The following is a 16,794-nucleotide window of genomic DNA, read 5'->3' as shown; positions in this document are numbered from 1 at the left end:
GAACGTCTTTATTTCACCTTTGCTTATGAATGAAAGCTTCTCTGGATAAAGTAACCTGGGTTGGCAGTGTTTTTCCTCTTAGAACTTGGACTGTATCTCTTCATTCTTTTACTTGTAGGGTTTCTATTGGGAAATCTGCTGTTAACCTAATTGGAACTTCTGTAAAGTTGATCTGTAATTTCTCTCTTGCAAATTTTAGGATATTTTTTCAATGATTTAGTTTCAAAAATTTGACTATAATATGTTGTGGTGAGGATAATTTCTGATCAGGTATATTTGAGGTTCTATCTGCTCCCTGTATTTGGATGTCCATATCTTTCTTAAAACTGGGACCATTTTCTGCTATTGTTTCATTGAATAGGTTTTTCAAATTGTTCTGTTTTTCCTTTGTTTCATGAATTCCTAGAACACATATAATTGGTTGGTTGGCATTATAACAGAGATCTTGAACACTATTTTTTGTTTCTATTTTCTTTTTTTGTTTGCACTATTTCAAAAATCCAGTCTTCTATATTGAATATTCTTTCTTCTTCCTCATCTAATTTGTTCAGGCTTTCTAATTTTTTTTATTTGATTTGAGTACTTCATTTCTAATATATATGTTTGGCTCTTTTTCAATATTTCTATCTCTTTACTTCATTTCTTGTCCATTTAAAAGAGTTAAATTTCATTCAACTTTTTCTCTGAATTTTTGAGGAACTTTACAATCATTCTTTTGAATTTTTTTCAGGCATTTCTTCAATCTCCCTTTCTTCATATTCTGATATCAATGCATTATTGTGTTCCTTTTGCAGCATTATGCTGTCTTCCTTGTTCATGTTTCTTGTGTTTCTATGTTGATTTTTGTGCATCTGGGGGGTCTTATGTTTCTATCACTTTTGAAGTATATTTTTTGATGATTGAAGGCTTTATTCCTGGATAGGTGTGTCTGGGTATTGGTTTGGTAAAGTGTTTTCTTTTTTAGTTTATTTGACAGATAGAGTTAGACAGTGAGAGAGAGAGAGAGACAGAGAGAAAGTTCTTCCCTCCATTGGTTCACCCCCCAAATGGCTGCTACAGCCAGCGTGCTGTGCCGATCCGCAGCCAGTAGCCAGGTGCTTCCTCCTGGTCTCCCATGCGGGTGCAGGAGCCCAAACGCTTGGGCCATCCTCCACTACCCTCCTGGGCCACAGCATAGAGCTGGACTGGAAGAGGAGCAACTGGGACTAGAACCCGGCGCCCATATGGGATGCTGGCCCCGCAGGCAGAGGATTAACTAAATGAACCACAGCGCTGGCCCCGGTAAAGTGTTTTATCTTTAGTTCTAGTTAGATTTTGTAGTATAGTTTCCTTATGCCTTTATTTGCTGCAGTTGATGGTAGATAAAATAGATTTCTGTGGATCAATGTGGTTACTGAGATTCCTGTTATGCCATCTCTTGAGGTAGGGACTGTCATGCTGAGCTTCTCAGGTTTTGGGAGCAGGCCTTGCTGGTGCCTGAATGTGGATTCCCAGCCAGTATCCAAGTCAGGCACTGAAGTTGTGAAGTCAGTGCTGGCTCTAGCAGCTGAGTGGATTTACAGACTCCTAGGTACTGCCCCGATCTAGAGTTCCAAGGGTTGCACTAATGTTAGGTAGAAGAAGTAGGACCCTAAAATGTTGTCTGAGTGGTTGGATATGTGAGAATGACTTTGGCTTTATACCAGCAGAACAAGCAGTCTGGGGCCTTTCTCTGTGTGCTGTGTACTGGTTTGGGTTGTATGTAGCTACCTCAGGCCTGAACATTGAATGAGCAACAGTACCCAAAGCCTGGAAGCTTCTGTGGGTGGAGCTGGAACCTGGAGTTCTGAGCCCCAGCTGGACCTGAGTCAGCAGTGAATTCTCTAGGCCAGAGATCCCAGCAAGCCATAGTATTGTATTGTGTTAGGCTCAGCACAAAGAGCCCTGTTGTGAGTCCTGGTTAGCAAGGAATTGCTGGGCTGGGTGGAGTGCTAGCCATGTCTTATACATGAGCCCCAGGACTATGTACTAGGTGGAGCCTAGGGGATCTGGCCACCAGAGTAAAACTCAAGATGGACATGGTAGAGTGCCTCTGGCTACAGTGAGTTGCGAGAAGGGGATGTTGGGACCCATTGATGTGTTTAGAGTCCCACTTTTTCCCTTTGACAAGAGTGACATCTTGGTGCCTGTGTACTTCACCCACGCACATGTGTAAACAGTCCAGGGTGCCAACCCACTCTATAATGTTCCCTCTGATCCCATTGTAAGATTTGTCCCCTGTGTCAGATGGGACAAGTGCATGGGATCCCTTCAACATCTATAATTTTTTGGGTGGTTGCCGTAAGGGTGCAACAGGAAAGAAGGTGGTCCCATATTCTGATCAGGTAGGCCTCTTTATTTCCAGAGTCTTAGGGACTATCCCCGCTGTGCTGTCCCCACTGATTGCCTTATCACAGAGTGCTGTGTGGGTCTAGGCTCTGGGGATGCTGCTGCCTTATTGGGCAGAGCTGGACCTATGGGGCTCAGTCTGCCCTGTTGAAATTCAGGAATGTCTCTAGGGCCTCTGGAAAGATAGGCAAGTACTTATTGTAAGCAACTCCCCTCCAAAGATGGTACCTACCCACTGCATTCCTGCTCTGAGTCTGGGAGGAAACCATGTGGGTTCCCTCTCTGAAGTCTGGGAGCCCTGAGCTTTCAATGGGGCACTCTTCTCCAGCTGAGCTGTTTGTCTGTGACAGCAGGATTCCTCCCTAGGGAGGATCACCTGGGTGTGAGGCCTATGCAGACGAGCTCTGCCTACATTCTCATCCTCATCCTATCCCCACACGAGGGAATTCCCTGGCCCTGGGCCTCAGACCCACCAGATTGACTTGGTTCCTCTTTGTTTTCTCTCCAAGCTTCTTTGTTATTGTTATCCCACTGTGTTCCTATTTCTCTCCTATTTCCTCTGATGCCCTTCCTCAAGTACTTACCTGTACATATAGCTGCTTTAGACTGTCTTGTTGGAGGAGGAGGCATATACTGGACTTTTCTATATAGTCATATAAAAGAACAAAGGAGATTCAAAGAAACAAATGGATATTAATGAAGAAATGGCTGAACTAACTCATTACTGATCAATAATGACTTTGCATGTAAGTGGCCTAAAATTCCCAATTAAAATATAGAGATTGTCTAAATGGATTAAAAGCAAGACTCAACTTATGCTACCTACAAGAAACATACTTCACCAATAAAGATACACAAAGGCTGAAAGTAAAAGGAGGGAAAAAGATACTCCATGCAAATGGAAATCAAAAGTGAGCAAGACTAGCTATGCTTATATCAGACAAATATATTTTAAAGCAAAAACTATTTTTAAAAAGAAAAAAGATAATTATGTAACTAAAGGATCAATTCAACCTGAAGATGTGATATTAGTAAATATATACATCCAATGTAAGGCATAATGTTTTATAAAACAAATGTTAATGGACCTAATGGGAGACACAAGCTCCAGTACAATAATAATACAGGACTTCAACACCCTACTTTCATCAATGGATAGATTTAGTAAATATAAATTTCCAAAGTACAGTTTATGGATTACAATGGCTCCCCCCCCCCATAACTTCCCTCCCACCTGCAACCCTCACATCTCCCGATCCCTCTCCCATTCCATTCACATCAAGATTCATTTTCAATTATCTTTATATACAGAAGATTGATTTAGTATATATTAAGTAAAGATTTCATCAGTTTTCACCCACACAGAACATAAAGTGTAAAATACTGTTCGAGTACTAGTTATAGCATTAATTCACATAGGGCTGGCACCGCAGCTCACTAGGCTAATCTTCCGCCTTGCGGCGCTGGCACACTGGGTTCTAGTCCCGGTCGGGGCACCGGATTCTGTCCCGGTTGCCCCTCTTCCAGGCCAGCTCTCTGCTGTGGCCAGAGAGTGCAGTGGAGGATGGTCCAAGTCCTTGGGCTCTGCACCCCATGGGAGACCAGGAGAAGCACCTGGCTCCTGCCATTGGATCAGCGCGGTGCACCGGCCACGGCAGCCATTGGAGGGTGAACCAACGGCAAAAGCAAGACCTTTCTCTCTGTCTCTCTCTCTCTCACTGTCCACTCTGCCTGTCAAAAAAAATAAACAAAAAATAAAAAATAAAAAAATATAAAATTCATATTGGACAACACATTAAGAGATGCTGAGTGAATTAAGCCAGTCCCAAAGTGAATTAGCCAGTCCCTGATCAGTGACAACTAACCAAGCACCAAAAAGAAAACCAACATGAGGAGTAAGTACACAGTGACTCCTGTTGTTGACTTAGCAAATCGACACTCTTGTTTATGGTGTCAGTAATCTCCCTAGGCTCTAGTTATGAGTTGCCAAGGCTATGGAAGCCTCTTGAGTTTGCCGACTTTGATCTTATTTGGACAAAGTCATAGTCAAAGTGGAAGTTCTCTCCTCCCTTCAGAGAAAGGTATCTCCTCCTTTGATGTCCCGTTCTTTCTACTGGGATCTCACTCGCAGAGATCTTTCATTTAGGTCCTCTTTTTGTTTTTGCCAGAGTGTCTTGGCTTTCCATGCCTAAAATACTCTCATGGGCTCTTCAGCCAGATCTGAATGCCTTAAGGGCTGATTCTGAGGCCAGTGTGCTGTTTAGGACATCTGCCATTCTATGGGTCTGCTGTGTATCTCACTTCCCATGTTGGATCGTTCTCTCCCTTTTTTATTCTATCAGTTAGTATTAGCAGACACTAGTCTTGTCTATGTGATCTCTTTGACTCTTAGACCTATCAGTGTGACCAACTGTGAACTGAAATTGATCACTTGGACTAGTGAGATGGAATTGGTACATGCCACCTTGATGAGATTGAATTGGAATCCCCTGGCACGTTTCTAACTCCAGCATTTGGGGCAAGTCTTATTGAGCATGTCCCAAACTGTACATCTCCTCCCTCTCTTATTCCCACTCTTATATTTAACAGGGATCACTTTTCAGTTAAATTTCAACACCTAAGAATAATTGTGTATTAATTAGAGTTCCACCAATAGTATTAACTAGAACAAAAAAAATACTAAAAGGGATAAAGTATTAAATTGTACATCAACAGTCAGGACAAGGGCTGATCAAGTCAGTGTTTCTCATAGTTTCCATTTCACTTCAACAGGTTTTCTTTTTGGTGCTTAGTTAGTTGTCACTGATGAGGGACTGGCTTAATTCACTCAGCATGATGTTTTCCAAAATCCTCCATCTTGTTGCAAATAACCGGGTTTCGTTGTTTTTGACTGCTGTATAGTATTCGATAGAGTACATGTCCCATAATTTCTTTATCCAGTCTACTGTTGATGGGCATTTGGGTTGGTTCCAGGTCTTAGCTATTGTGAATTGAGCTGCAATAAACATTAAGGTGCAGACAGCTTGTTTGTTTGCCAATTTCATTTCCTTTGGGTAAATTCCAAGGAGTGGGATGGCTGGGTTGTATGGTAGGGTTATATTCAGGTTTCTGAGGAATCTCCAGACTGACTTCCATAGTGGCTTTACCAGTTTGCATTCCCACCAACAGTGGGTTAGTGTCCCTTTTTCCCCACATCCTCTCCAGCATCTATTGTTGGTAGATTTCTGCATGTGAGCCATTCTAACCGGGGTGAGGTAAAACCTCATTGTGGTTTTGATTGACATTTCCCTGATTGCTAGTGATCTTGAACATTTTTCCATGTGTCTGTTGGCCATTTGGATTTCTTCTTTTGAAAAATGTCTATTGAGGTCCTTGACCCATCTCTTAAGTGGATTGTTTGTTTTGATGTGGAGTTTCTTGATTTCTTTGTAGAATCTGGTTATTAATCCTTTCTCTGTTGCATAGTTTGCAAATATTTTTTCCCATTCTGTCGGTTGCCTCTTCACTTTCCTGACTGTTTCTTTTGCAGTACAGAAACTTCTCAATTTAATGCAATCCCAAATGTTAAATTTGGCTTTGACTGCCTGTGCTTCCGGGGTCTTTTCCAAGAAGTCTTTGCCGGTACCTATATCTTGCAGGGTTTTTCCAATGCTCTCTAATAACTTGATGGTGTCGGGTCGTAGATTTAAGTCTTTAATCCATGTTGAGTGAATTTTTGTGTAAGGTGAAGGTGAGGGTTTTGCTTCATGGTTCTGCACGTGGAAATCCAATTTTCCCAGCACCATTTATTGAATAGACTGTCCTTACTCCAGGGATTGGTTTTGGATCCTTGATCAAATATGAGTTGTCTGTACATGTTTGGATTGATTTCTGGTGTTTCTATTCTGTTCCATTGGTCTATCCATCTGTTTCTGTACCAGTACCATGCTGTTTTGATTACAACTGCCCTGTTGTATGTCCTGAAATCTGGTATTGTGATGCCTCCAGCTTTGTTTTTGTTGTACAAGATTGCTTTAGCTATCCGAGGTCTCCTGTGTCTCCATATGAATTTCAGTATCATTTTTTCCAGATCTGAGAAGGTCTTCGGTATCTTGGTATTGCATTGAATGTATAAATTTCTTTTGGGAGAATGGACATTTTGATGATATTGATTCTTCCAATCCATGAGCATGGAAGATTTTTCCATTTCTTGGTATCCTAGTGAGCCGCGGCGCTGGCACTCTAATTAGTTTTTACGTGCTACAAAATATTTGAGTTCTGTACAATCGTGTACTATATCATATCATATCTGAATATCATCAATGACGCTCTAATATACTGAGCAATTAAGAAAGATAGCTAAGAAAATAAAACTAGTGAGGTAAAAATAGAGATAATTTAAAGCTGAGGAGTCATTTCCATTGTCAAAAAATGTGGAATCCAACATTTAGCTATTATTTTTCATCATGTTGTGCTGTGATCTAATACTAGATTAGTCAGTGGACTATATCATCCGTTATAATGGGCTTAATGTTCCTCACAACCAGCATCACTGCAGGAGGTTAGAATAGGACCAGTAGGTTCCTGAAAAATATAAATGTTATTAGAAATATTAATGATGTATATATCACATGCATCTGGTTAGTTAACCTGTTTCAGTTTTATGTGAACAGCTGCATCAATGCTACACATAATTTTACAGAGAAGGAAAATCATAACTGACTTAAGAAAATGCATGACAATTTTGGGAGGTAGGCAAGTCAGAAGTCTCTACAACTTTTTCTAGATGAAGATTTCGAAACCCAAGGAGGTGAAGTAACTTGCCCAAGAGGAATTAAAGATCTAGAGCTTCCCCTGATCATTCTAAAATTTTCCATTTTGTTAAATACCAAATATTTTATTCTTATGCATAGATTCACAACTAAATTTATCTCACAATGTATGTAATACACCTACAGCTTGCTGAATTTAAGGTTCCACATAGATTTTTTTTCTTAGGTGTGGAGGGATATTCCGATTTATACCATTCTTGATTGAAGGATTGTGGGGAGCAATCCGGACTAGACTAAGTTACTCGAATTAGGACTTATTCTATGCATCTGCTCTCCCACAATATGGCGCTGGGAGAGAAGTAAACAGCTTCCGCACAGCTGCCTCCAGTTCAACCAATAAACTGTAGGACTTGCTCCTGATTGGAGAGCAGCGTACTCAGCCGAGTTGGGATTGGCGGAGGAGGACTATAAAGGAGGAGAGAGACGGCATGCACCAGGAACATCTATGGGGAACATCTAAGGGAACCCGTGCAGCCCCCCAGAGAGCCGGCCGGCGGTGTGCCGCTCCCCTGCGGAAGTGGGGAATGCGGCCAGGGGGAACTGCCCTTCCACGGAGGTGGAAGGGATAGTAGCCAACCCGGGAAGAACCAGCAGCAAACCCGGGGAGGGCCGAGCAGACGAAAGAACAGCGCAGGGTCCTGTGTCGTTCCTCCACGAAGAGGGGGAGCGACAAAGGATAGCTTAAATTTGTAGGGTACACTTTTCATGGATTTCAGAAGTTTATCAGATTTATGATTCAATTAGAAAAGACTTATAAAATTTTTTCCTTCAATTCAATGGCATTGTAAAAAAGCAGATTTGCTTTAGTGAATTGACACCTAGGTTCTTAATAGAAGTAGATGTTTCTCCACAACCCATCTCTCTGAGTTGCGATGTTAAAAACAGTCCAGAGATTCAAGCAAATCAATACTGAAGACCAAAGTGTCACCTGTTGAGGATATGAATTATCAGAGCTGGAGATCACTATTAGAATAACTTTGTCCCCAGAGGAAAAATGTACCATAAAAATGAGTTGTATTAATTGCATTTGCAAGTCTTTCTTTTAGCTAAATAATGGAGACAATTTATTGGCAGAGTAGATAGTGAACGGAGTAAAGGAGGCAGAGAGAACATAAACATACTCTCTTTTTCCTAGGTTCCATGGAAGAAAGTTTCTTAACTCTTCTGGCATTTTCCTAAAAATATCACCTTGCTAGGATATAGAGCTTCTCAGTCTGGCCTGCTACTGAAGAGTAGACTAGCTGCACACAGCTTTCCTGGAAGGGGAAAAACCAGTCCATTTTAATTTCATTAAGGAGATGGCTTAGGGTATGTACCAAGATTTTCTTCCATACCTCAAAGAAAACATACAGCCATGATATGTAATTTCTGGAAACATGATAATGGCTTGAGAAGGATATTAGACCATGGTCAGGGAAGCTAGTTTTGGAATGAATTTGGATGTTCTGGGGCAGATTATTCAGAAGTTTTCTTTGGCTTTAAATATTGATATTCAATTTATTAAAGTTGTAAATCCTCAACCCAATTTTCCCTTTGCTTTTGAGCTCTGCATACAAATCTTATTATTCTATTTAAATATCCAGAAAATTTTTAAAATACTCCAAAGGACTTTTAAATAATGTATGGTCCCAGATACCAACTTAAAGACCTTCATGTATCTTAAACTGAATTTATACATTTAATATGTAGTACTCATTTTCTTTTTAAAAAGATTTTATTTATTTGGGAGGTAAAAGTACAGACAGAGCGAGGGAAAGACAGTGAAAAAAAGGTCTTCCATCCACTGGCTCACTCCCCAAATGGTGGCAATGGCCAGAGCTGGGCCCATCGAAAGCCGGGAACCAGGAATTTCTTATGGGTCTTCCATGCAGGTACAGGGGCCTAAACACTTGTACCGTCTTCTACAGCTTTCCCAGGCCATAGCAGAGAGCTGGATCAGAAGAAGAGCAGCCAGAATGTGGGCCAGTGCCCATATGGGATGCTGACACTGCAGGTGGAGGCTTAGCTTACTATGCTACAGTGCTGGTCTCACTAATTTCTTTTCTTAAACTTCTTAAGTTTAAGAAAATACAAAGCATTTTTTAAAAGATTTATTTTATTAATTTGAAAGGCAGAGTTAGAGTGAGGGACACACAAAGAGAGCTCTTTCATCCATAGGTTCACTCCCCAAATAGCTCCAATGGCTGTTACTGGGCCAGGCTGAAGCCAGGAGCCTCCTTTGGGTTTCCCACTTGGATACAAGGGTCCAAGCACCCAGGCTATCCTCTTCTGTCTTCCCAGGAGCACCAGCAGGGAGCTGGATTGGAAGTGGAACAGCTGGGACTCAAATCAGCACCCATATGGGATTGCTGGTGCTTCAGGTAGCAGCCCAACCTGCTATGTCACAATGTTTATTTGAAAGTAAGAGAGAATATGAATGAAATAAATGAATGAATATGAAACTATTCATTTAACATGTCACTCCTGAAATGCTCGCAAAAGCCAGGGCTGGGTCAGACCTAAGCCAGGAGCCTGTAACCCAACCCAGATCTTTCATATAGGTAGCAGGGACCAAGTGCTTGAACCATCATTGCTGCCTCCTAGGGTGTGCATTTGCAGGAGGCCAGATAAGAAGTAAAAGAGAGGTTCAAACCTAGGTAGTCTGATGATGTATGCAGGCATCCCACAAAGCAGTGACTTAATCTCTCTACCATAATACCCACTCCACCTTTCTTACATTTATAATTGTCTGTGAAGTTTCAGGACTATTAAGTAATTTGTATGAATTTGATTTACATATGCAATTAATGAAAAGTTCTATTACCTGTTGTGATAGTGTTAAAGAATGAAGTGGATCTGGGGAGTGAACCAGTGGATCAGTGATCTCTCTCTCTTTCCTTTGTAACTCTAACTTTCAAATGAATAAATAAGTCTTTAAAATAAATGCTGGGAGATCCAAGCTGACCGAATAGTGTGTAGCCATAGGAACTACAGCTGCTCTGGGATATGAAAAGAACAAAGGGAGGATTACATTTCCAGGGACCTGACTGATGGAAATTTTCAGCAAAGAACTGAAAAACGACAAAAGACTGTGGGACAAGAGGAGAGAAGATAGAGACACTGCTACCACCGGCTGCATGGTGCAGCCAGCTGCTGGCTATGAGCTGCCATCATGCAACAACAAGGTGGGAGGAAATTGGCATGCACCCTGCTGCTTGAGTTTTAGCTGAGGGAATTCCACAGTCGCCCACTGACTTTTACTTCAGCCTGGAGAGCTGACTGGGTTCTGAGCAGTTGCTGGGCTTGGAGCAGGGAAGCTGACCTGCCTCTCCCCTCCCTGACTCCTGCAGAGCGCCATACTCTCCAGTGAAAAGTGGACTACTGCTCCTCTGTTCCACTCCTACCAGTATCAGAACCAGCATCAGGAAGAAATACCATCTTCTTAAAGAGAAATGAGAGGAAATTGCAGCAGCCAGTGTCACTAACGATATTGCCTGAGGAAGAACCTTGCAGACTACACAGATTTCGAGTCTGGCCTGGGGTGCTAGGGAGGGCCAGGGTACCTACCTAAACCCAGGAAGTGAGAGCATATTGACTTCTTCCTAACCCCCAGAAGGGCTCCCAGTTAATAGCAAGGAAGAAGTGCCATCTTAAAAGGTGAGTGCAGGCCTGCGCCGTGGCTCACTAGGCTAATCCTCTGCCTGAGGCACTGGCACCCTGGGTTCTAGTCCCTAGTCCTGGTTGGGGCGCCAGTTCTGTCCTGGTTGCTCCTCCTCCAGGCCAGCTCTCTGCTGTGGCCTGGGAAGGCAGTGGAGGATGGCCCAAGTGCTTGGGCCCTGCACCCGCATGGGAGACCAGGAGGAAGTACCTGGCTCCTGGCTTCGGATCAGCTCAGCGCACTGGCTGTGGTGGCCATTTGGGGGTTGAACCAATAGAAGGAAGACCTTTCTCTCTCTCTCTTCACTGTCTGACTCTGCCTGTCAAAATAAATAAATAAATAAATAAATAAATAAAAAGGTGAGTACAGGCTGTCATGGTTCACATGAATGTGCCTAGGGAATTTTATTTGCAGGATAAATCTGCAGTCCCATTGACCTTAAGTCTGGCCTGGGAGATTAATAACAGACTTGGTGAGGCAGAAGAAAGAATATCTGAGCTAAAGACAAATCTTTGGAAATATCTGAATCAGACAAAAAATAAAAGAAATTAAAAAAAGTAAAAACAGTGATCAAGATTTATACTATCAAATGACCCAATTAACAAGTCTTAGGAGTTCCTGAAGGTGTGGAGAGAATGGATTAGAAGGCTTATTCAGTGAAATAACAGAAAACTTCCCTAATTTGGAGGAAGAAAGGGATATCCAAGAACAGAAAGCACATAGAACTCCTAATAGACATGACCACAAAAGATTTTCACCACAACACATTGTAGTCAAACTTTCCACAGTAAAACATAAAGAAAAGATTCTAAACTGTGTACAAAGAGAAATGCTACATTGCTCTCAGGATCTCCAATTAGACTCACAGCTGACTTCTCATCAGAAACCCTACAGAAGAGGGCGATGGTGATGAAGACAATGGAAATGAAGATGATGAGGCTGATGCAGCTACAGGTAAATGGGCAGTTGAAGATGGTGAGGAGGATGATGTTGATGCCAAGAAGCAGAATAATGATGAGGATGACTAGACAGCAAAAAAAGGAAAAGCTAAACTTAAAAGGCCCTTATGACCTATCCACCCTTCACTTCCTGTCTTAGAATCTAAATGTGCTCACTATCTAGTAGAGAGGCCACCCACCCATTGCAGCAGTGCCACCTGCAGATGACACACTCTCCACCACGCAATCAAAATCAAGTGAATTTACAACAGGGGAGAAAAAAGCCCAATACTTCCAGGCCCTGCTTTTTTATCTTAAAAGTATTTTAAAAGGAAAATTTGTTTGTATTTTAAATTTGCATTTTATATTTTGCATATATTAAGGGTCAGCAATTTTTAATGATCTCAGGATGAACAGGTGACCAGACCAGCCTTTGGCGCATTCTCTGTCCTACTTCTGATTTTATTTGTGGTGTGACCATGTTCATTATAAACTCAAAGGAGAAAGGAAACCTTATAAAAAAGCAAAAACAAAAAAAATCTCATTCCAAGCATTCTAGTAACTTTTTTGTGTATGTACTTAACTGTATTATAAGTAGTTTGTATGAGATGGTTAAAAAGGCCAAAGATAAAAAGTTTTTTCTCTTTTTTGACTATGAAGTTGCTGTTAGTTTTTATTTTTGGCTTGTTTGATGTATGTGTGAAAAACTGTTGTTCAACAATAAACCAGAATTTTATTTTGCTGAGTTCTAAAGAAGAGAGAGAAAAAAGTGTCAACCCAGAATACTGTACCCTGCAAAACTCTCATTTATGAATTGAAGTTGAAATAAAGATGTTCCATAACAAACAGAAATTTGAAATAAGTTTTCACCATACATCCAGCCTTACAAAAGATGCCTAAGGATGTGCTACACACAGAAACACAGAAAGATAATCATCATTATGAAAGAATGTGAATGCAGAAAAAATCCCCTGGTAAAAGTACAAGGGAAATCTGAAGCAATCAAAAGGAATATTTATGGGAAAATGGAAGGGCCAGTCTTTACTTATGAATAATAACCTTGAATGTAAATGGCCTAAATTCTCCAATTAAAAGATACATACTGTCTGAATGGAGTAAAAAATAAGACCTATCTATTTGCTGACTGCAGGAAACACACCTCAACAACAAAGATACACACAAACTGAAAGTGAAAGGATGGAAAAAGATATTCCATGCAAATGGAAACAAAAAAAGAGCAAGAGGAAAATCCTGATATCAGATGAAATATACTTTAACACGACTGTTAAAAGAGGCAAAGAAGGGACTCATGTAATGATTAAGGGATCAATTAAACAGGAAGATCTGATTATAATAAATGTATATGCACCCAATTACAGGGTGCCTGGATATTTAAAACAATGTTAATAGATCCAAAGGTAGACTTAGACTCCAATACAATAGTAGAAGGGGACTTCAACACCCCACTTTCATCAATGAACAGATCAACTTGCCAGAAAATCAACAAAGAAGTAACAAAGCTAATCTACACTATGGACCACATGGAGCTAACTGTTATCTGCAGAACCTGTCATCCTACTATTGAAGAATATCCATTTTTCATCAGTACATGGAACTTTCTTTATGATAGACAATATATTAAGTCTCAGCAAATTCAAAAATCAAAATCATACCATGCATCTTCTCAGACCACAATGGAATGAAGCTGGAAATTAGCAACTTAATTGGCATTTTGAGACTTGATGATTTTTTACAGCCTTTGACTCTACTGGTAAGGAACAGTGTTTTTTCCTGCTTTCTATTTGCTGGACTCTTTACTTTGTGTAGGGTTAATCCTATGAGTATGAAGTAAACTGAAAATAGATAATTGTAAAAATTAAGAAAATAAGAATGGCAAATGTCCTAATAGCACTCTGGCTTCATAATCAGCCCTTAAGGCATGTGGATCCGGCTGAAATGCCCATGAGAGTATTTCAGGCATGGAAAGCCAAGACACACTGGGGGAAAAAAAAAACCTAAATGAAAGATCTCCGTGAGTGAGATCCCAGTGGAAAGAATGGGTCATCAAAGAAGGAGGTACCTTTCTCTGAAGGGAGGAGAGAACTTCCACTTTGACCATGGCCTTGTCTAAAAATGATCAGAGTCAGTGAACTCAGGGGGCTTCCATAGCCTTGGCAGCTCATGACAAGAGCCTAGGGTGATTACTGATGCCATAAACAAGAGTGTCAATTTGTTAAGTCAACAACAGGAGTCACTGTGCACTTACTCCTCATGTAGGATTTCTGTCCTTAGTGTGCTATACATTGAGATTTAATGCTATAACGAGTACTCAAACAGTATTTTTCACTTTATGTTTCTGTGTGGGAGCAAACTGTTGAAATCTTTACTTAATGTATGCTAAACTGATCTTCTGTATATAAAGATAATCGAAAATGAGTCTTGATATGAATGGAAGGGGAGAGGGAGTGGATAAGGGGAGGGTTGCGGGTGGGAGGGACGTTATGGGGGGGAAGCCATTGTAATCCATAAGCTGTACTTTGGAAATTTATATTCATTAAATAAAAGTTAAAAAAAAGAAAAATAAGTTTATGATATCACAGTAAATTTTATGACACATTTGATTATGATGTCACAACCTTTTTGATGCCACAATTGATTAAAACATCATAAATGCAGTTTATGACATCATAATTGTCTGGTTGTGACATCACAGTGCCTTCATAGCACCTCAATAAAAAAAAAAGAAAAGAGTGGAAGGAGGAGGAAGGGTGGGACAGTTGGGGGGAAGGAAGGGTAGGATGGGAAGTACCACTATGTTCCTAAACCTGTGTATGAAATACCTGAAATTTTTTTACCTTAAATAAAAAACATAAAAAAGGAAAGAAACTTCAGAAAATATGCAAACACATGGATATTAAACAACATGCTCCTTAATGAAGAGTGGGTCATAGAACAAATCAAAAGGATATCAAAAAATTCCTGGAAATGAAAGGAGATAACAATACAACATATAAAAACCTGTGGCATATAGCAAAAGCAGTGTTGAGGAAAGTTTATAGTAATTAGCTCCTATATCAAGAAATTTTGAAAGCCATCAACTAAATAATATAACAGTGCATCTCAAAGACTTAGAAAAACAAGAACCAAATCCAATATTAGTAGGAGGAGGGAAATAATTAAAATTTGAGAAGAAATAAAGAAAATTGAGACAAAAAGGCAGTAAAGATCAGTGAATTGAAGAGCTGATTTTCTGAAAAAAAACAAAAAACAAAAAACAAAATTGGTACACCATTGGTCCAACTAACCCAAAAAAAAAAGATTACCCAGATTAACAAAATCAGAGATGAAGAAGGAGATGTTCAAATGGATACCACAGAAATAAAAATTATCATGAGTTACTACAAACAACTATATGCCAACAAATTGGAAAATTGGGAATAAATGGATAGATTCATGGACACATCTAACAAAATCGAATTGTGAAGACATAGAAAACCTAAATAGGTCAATAACCAAGATGGAGAATGAATCAGTAATAAAGACCATCCCAAAGAAGAAAAGCACAGGATCAGATGGCTTCACTGCTGAATTCTACCAGACTTTTAAAGAATAACTAACTCTAGTTCTTCTGGACAGAGACAGGGAGGCCTTCTATATGCTGGTTCACTCCTTAAATAGCTGCAACGTCTGGAGCTGACCTGATCCAAAGCCAGGAGACAGGAGCTTCTTCCAGGTTGCCCACGTGGGTACAGTGGTCCAAGGACTTGGGCCATCCTCCACTGCATTCCCAGGCACATTAGTAGGCAGCTGGATCAGAAGTGGAGCAGTTGGGACTCTAACCAGCACCTATATTAAATGCATTTGCAACAGGCTGGGGCTTGAATGCACTGCACCACAGTGCTGGCCCCTAAATTTTCCAGTACTATATTGAATAAGAGTGGTTAAAGTGGACATACTTGTCTTGTTCCAGATATAAAGGGAAACACTTTCAGTTTTTCCCCTTTCAGTATGATATTAGCTATTGTTTTGTGATATACAGCCTTTATAATTTTGAGGAAAGTTCTTTATCTAATTTGTGGATTATTTTATCATGAAGTGGTGTTGAATCTTATCAAATGCTTTCCCTTCATCTACTGAGATGATATGGTATTTATTCTTCATTCTTTAATGTAATTTAGGGTGATTATTGATTTGTGAATGGTAAACCACTCTTGCATTTCTGGGATAAATCCCACTTGATCATGATGTGTGATTTTTTTGATGATTTGCTAGTATTTTGTTGAGAATCTTTGCATCTATGCTCATTAATGATACAGGTCTGTAGTTTTCTTTTTGTGTCATGGCTTTGGTTTTGGAATCAAAAGCTGGCCTCATAAAAAAATTTGACAGAGCTCCAAACTGTTCAGTATTTTGGAATAGTATGAAGAGTATTGGAGTTACTTCCTGTTTGAATGTTTTGTAAATTCAGTAGTAAATCCATCAGGTCCCGGACTTTTCCTTGATGGAGGATTTTGATTATGGCTTTAATCTCATTGCTTGTTATGGGTCTGTTTGGGTTTTCTGTATCTTCTTTATTTCATTTTAGTAGGTTATTTGAATCTTGGAATCTATCCAATTCTTGAAGGTTTTCTAGTTTTTTAGCATACATTTCTTCATAGCAGTTTCTCACAATCCTTTGTATTTCAGTGATGTCTGTTGTAATGTCTGTTTTTTCATCTCTAATTTTAATTATCAACTTTTTTCTTTTTTTATTAGTCTGGTTAGAGGTTTGTCTATTTTGTTTACCTTCTCAAAATACAACTTTTTGTTTTGTTGGTCTTTTATATCTCTTTTAGTTTCAATTTCATTTTTTCTGCTCTGGTCCTTATTTCTCATGTATTACTGATTTTGGGTTTGGTTTGTTCTTGTTTTTCTGTCTTCAAGGTGCATCATTAGATCTTTATTTTGAGACATTTCTCTTTTTAATTTAAGCAGTTAATGCTATAAAGTTCCCTCTTAATAGTGCTTTTGTTGTAACCCACAGATTTTGATATGTTGTGTT

General features: G+C 39.9%; 1 pseudogene; it reads right to left on the bottom strand.

The window, feature by feature from the left end:
* Positions 1 to 16,794, bottom strand: part of LOC100354382 (T-complex protein 11-like X-linked protein 2) — a 144,618-nt pseudogene that overhangs the window by 75,298 nt on the left and 52,526 nt on the right.

The sequence above is a fragment of the Oryctolagus cuniculus genome, chromosome X (genome assembly GCF_964237555.1).
Source record: "Oryctolagus cuniculus chromosome X, mOryCun1.1, whole genome shotgun sequence".
Lineage (NCBI taxonomy): Eukaryota > Metazoa > Chordata > Mammalia > Lagomorpha > Leporidae > Oryctolagus > Oryctolagus cuniculus.
Note: the sequence above shows the minus strand (reverse complement) of the source record. Positions and strands in the feature narration are given on the sequence as shown.